The sequence below is a fragment of the Octopus sinensis genome, linkage group LG16 (assembly GCF_006345805.1).
Source record: "Octopus sinensis linkage group LG16, ASM634580v1, whole genome shotgun sequence".
NCBI classification, from domain to species: Eukaryota; Metazoa; Mollusca; class Cephalopoda; order Octopoda; family Octopodidae; genus Octopus; species Octopus sinensis.
In genome coordinates, this window is record NC_043012.1 from 53,260,206 (window position 1) to 53,265,205 (window position 5,000).

Sequence of the window (5,000 nt, forward strand, 5' to 3'; positions counted from 1 at the left end):
TTCTTTGCTGTCACGTCTTTTTCGGACCGAATAGTGACTTGTGATGAGAAATGGGTTCTCTGTAAAAATGTTAAGTACCGAAGTCAGTGGACAGGGAAAGGAGAAACACCGGTAGCTGAAGCTAAAGAAGGTCTTCACCCACGTAAGGTGTTGTTATCTGTTTGGTGGGATACGAAAGGTTTAATCCACTTTAAACTTTTAAACTCAAACCAAAGAAAAACAAGGGAGATCTACTGCGAGTAGCTTGAGCGGGTAAGTCAGCGCTAGAAGAAAAATGACTATCTTTTTCCTTTCAAGACGAAATGTATTCTTCCATCAGGATAATGCTCGGCCACATACAGCGAAAATGAAATTCCAAAGGCTGGAGTAGTTTGAATGGGAAACGATGCCCCACCCACCATATTCCCGGACATTACCCCATCTGATTATCATTTATTCCGTAGTTTTCCAAATCATTTGTACGGAAAAAAAGATGAGTTCTGTAGACGATGTCCGAGCAGTACTGGAGGAGTATTTTTCGTCAAGGACACATGAATTTTGGAAGAGGGGCCTTGAAAGTCTACCAGATAGATAGAAGAGCATTGTAGAAAATGAAGGAGAGCATATTTTAAGTTAAAAAAAAGAACTTGTTTATCTTAATTTTGAACAGTAAAAAAAGTATAAAAAAACATTATTTATAGGATAACCCAATATATTAAAGATAACTATCAGCTGCATCTAGCAGTTTATATAAAATTATCTTAGAATGTCTGTATGTGTTTTTCAATAGTAAAATATCTCAGAGAATTACGAAATATAATTAAAATTATTTCTGTTGGTATTCCCTAACGACCAAAATTTCCAATGTTTCCAACAAAGTCCTTCGAGAAATGCATAAAATTTTATTTCGTTTTACCCCAAGGACTAAATAAACTTTTCTCATTACTCGAAAATGATCTTTGTCCCTAACGTCAGAAATACTCTTCTCAATGCCATAACAACCTAAGTTATCTTATTTTTACACGCATAAATAAAAATTTTCCCAACCATACCACCTGTAATCTCCATTGTCTTTTTTGATTTTTAAAAATAAATTGCTTGATTTTTTTCTTACATGTTATGTATACACGGCTATGTTATAAAGTTCTTGTCGCAAAACCATGGTTTCAAGCCCATCCTTGTGTAGAAGAATGCGTCGCGAATGAGTCTGATAAAAACAAACTGTGCAGAAGCCCATTGAATATCTGTGTGAACGTTAGTATATGTGTGTACGAGCGTAATTATAAGTGTTTGCCTCTCATCGCTTGAAACAGGTGTTGGTTCTTACGTTCGCGTGGCCTAGCAATTCAGTAAAAAGAACTGACGGAACAAGTAACAGGCTTAAATCGAATAACTCTTACAGTGCAATGACCCATTTAAGACGCAGTTCAGTGACAGAAACAAGTGGATTGGTGAGTAAAAGTATGAACTGCGTAGTCACGACGTCACCAAAACAAAACATTTCTCAACGAGATCGAAATCGTGGTCCTTCAATCGTAAACTTGACTATTCTAAATTCACCTTTTAAGATCCGAAATTATATTAAAACGCACTACTTATACATATATTTCAAATTTGATTACAAATTTTGACATAAACATAGAAAGTTAATGGGAGGGCTAAGTCGATAGCATTAGAAATTATTGGGTTGTCTGGAAATTTCGTGCCGATTTTTAAAGAAAAGAAAAAGGCCAATAAATACTTGCCATTACATTTTAATGAACTAAATATAAACCATTTTGTTGCACAATGTGTCTCCATCTTTCCTTTAACTTGAAAATACGCTCTTCCCAGAATTGAGGTGGTTTCATCAAGTATCTTTTTACGTCATCCAAGGAATTGAAATTTTTACCATTAAGACTATTCTGCAGAGACCTGAATAAGTGGAAATTCGAAGGAGCAATAATCTGGTGAATATAGAGGGTGGGGTAACACATCCCAGCCGAGCTGCAGCAAGTTTTGTCTGGTTCTCAAAGAGACGTGTGGTCTTGCATTATCATGTTGGAAAACAAGACCCTTCCTGGATGGGCTGCCTGATCGCTCTTTATCAATAAGGCTACAATCTCCAGCTTGGAACCTTGCGAACCACTTCCGTATAGTTCTTTTGGATAAAGAAACATCACCTAAACTGCGCATATTTCTTTGGCTGCTTCTGAGGCATGTTTCCATTTACGGAAAAGAAAATCATCAAGTGCCGAAAATGAACTTTCTTATCTTCTGTTTTAAAAGGTTACAGATTTAACACAGGTTATAGGAACATAAACCTTCTTCCACGAAAAGATAGCTTAAACTGTGTTCTAAATGGAGGTGTAGTCAAATCCTATTTTATGGACGTAACTATGTTCTAAAGTCGAAAGGTAAGCTACTATAAATCGGCACAAACTTTCCGGACAACCCAGTTTATTCAACCACGTAACGATGAAATCCAAAGTCAATCTCAGCAGAATTTGAACTCAGAACGCAGAGATGAACTAAATATCACACAGCATTTTGCCTGCCTTAATACTATTAATATATATTGTTATTAGTGTATATAATACATGGATGCAGACAGAGTGAAATGGTTAAGAAAATCGCTTAGGGACCCCACCGACTGATAACCGCATTTACAAAATTCTCGTGTCGACCCAAAGCTTTTGAATGGATGCGGATCGATGAAACATTATAGACAGTACCTGTGATCCAAAAGTTTTTGCCTTGACAGGCTTGTGCCATTTTGATTCTACCCGAAAATTACGTTTAAAATTCCATTGTCTGCAGCATATTCAAACACTTTTACATTAATTTAATGAACAGATTGTCCAAATGATCGATCAACATATCGCTTATACATCGATATCGATCGGCAAATCAATCGCCATTGTGTATCCGCTGATTTATTGATCAGGCTATGTCATCATCAACGTGTTTGTTGACTGATTGACTGGTAGGAAATTCATAAAAGAGAAACCAGTGTCGAATATAATACGCTTGGCACATTTTTTTTGTTTTTTTTGTTTGTTTTTTTTTTGCATTTAAAATTGTGTTTGATGGACTAAAATAATTCTAGTTTTCTTGTTTTGCTATTTCTTTGCAGTTGTGTTTCTTAATTCTTTACTGCCCACAAGGGGCTAAACACAGAGGGGACAAACAAGGACAGACAAAGGGATTAAGTCGATTATATCGACCCCAGTGCGTAACTGGTACTTATTTCATCGACCCCGAAAGGATGAAAGGTAAAGTCGATCTCGGCGGAATTTGAACTCAGAACGTATCGGCAGACGAAATACCTATTTCTTTACTGCCCACAAGGGGCTAAACACAGAAAGGACAAACAAGGACAGACAAACGGATTAATTCGATTATATCGACCCCAGTGCGTAACTGGTACTTATTTAATCGTCCCCGAAAGGATGAAAGGCAAAGTTGACCTCGGTGGTATTTGAACTCAGAACGTAGCCGCAGACGAAATATCGCTAAGCATTTCGCCCGGCGTGCTAACGTTTCTGCCAGCTTGCAGTTGTGGTTCTGTAGTCGTGAAAATACCCTCAAATCCTATCCTACTCTACCTGTCTCAGACGACAGCACATCGGATAATGCGGTGCTGAGTGCTGGGTCATAGTTGATCATCCCCTCTATTTGGGCTGATTCTAAACAGCATCTACTACTACTACTACTACTACTACTACTACTACTACTACTACTACAAAAGAGTTGTAGCAGCCGCAGTAATACCACAACCAGCCCTACAACATTTACGAGTACAATTGTCAGCGCCACTATCACACCACCAACGCCACCACAACCACTAAAAGTACTAACCATCACTGTCAGTAGCACCATCATCAGCACAACCATCTCTACCACTACCAACACCTTCATCACCACCACTATTCCCATAACCATTCTCACCGTCGCCACCATCTACTAATACCATCACAAATAGCATAAACACTACCACATTGACCTACATAAACACATCATAACCGTAATTCCTTATTACCGCATTCCTTTTATCTTCATCACTACCACTATCATCACCATCATCACGGGCCCCACTACCACGATCATAATCATCACCACCATCACCACCACCGCCATCTGTTGTTGTTGTTGTTGTTGTTGCTTAACGCTCGATCTCGTATCTCTGAGCAGATCGATCATCAAAAGCGTTAGTCATTTTCTAATGCATTGTGTATCAAAGAGTACAATATTCAATGTATCGCTTTCTCATTCCAAGATAACAGGGTATAATTTGAAAGTGATTTAACTGTTATTTCTGATACGTTGAGCAACCATCTGGAGATGCTCCCTCATTTTGAGAAATAGCAGAGAAAACGAGGGCTTTAACAATAACACTGGGCATCACATTTCATGGAACGGATGAATCCTGCTAAATCGACTCCAGTATAGTATAAGAAGTGTAGGCACATGGCCTAGTGGTTAGAGCAGCGGACTCGCGGTCGAGGGATCGCGGGTTCGAATCTCAGACCGGGCGATGTGTGTGTTTATGAGCGAAACACCTAAGCTCCACGCGGCTCCGGCAGAAGGTAATGGCAAGCTTCTCCTGACTCTTTCGCCACAGCTTTCTCTCACTCTTTCCTCCTGCATCATGCAGCTCACCTGCGACGGACCGGCGTCCCGTCCAGGTGGGGAACCTATACGCAAAGGAAACCGGGAAACCGGCCCCATGAGCCAAGTGTGGCTCGAGAAGGAACAAACATAGTATTAGAAGGATGAATGATGAAGTTGAGATCGGTGAGATTTGAACTCGGGTAAATAAATGATAAAAGTGATAAACATTTCGTTCGGCACTCAACCTATTCTGCTAATCCACCATGATGATAGCACTGTGTAACAACATTTTATTTTATTATCTTTTTTTGTCTTTGGTCAGTAACTGTTGTTATTTCCCAGTGTTATTTCAAAGGAAATGAGTAGTATTCTCTTTAAAAAATTGCTTCTGTGACCTAGACATCAACGTTTTGGAGCTAAACTACTTT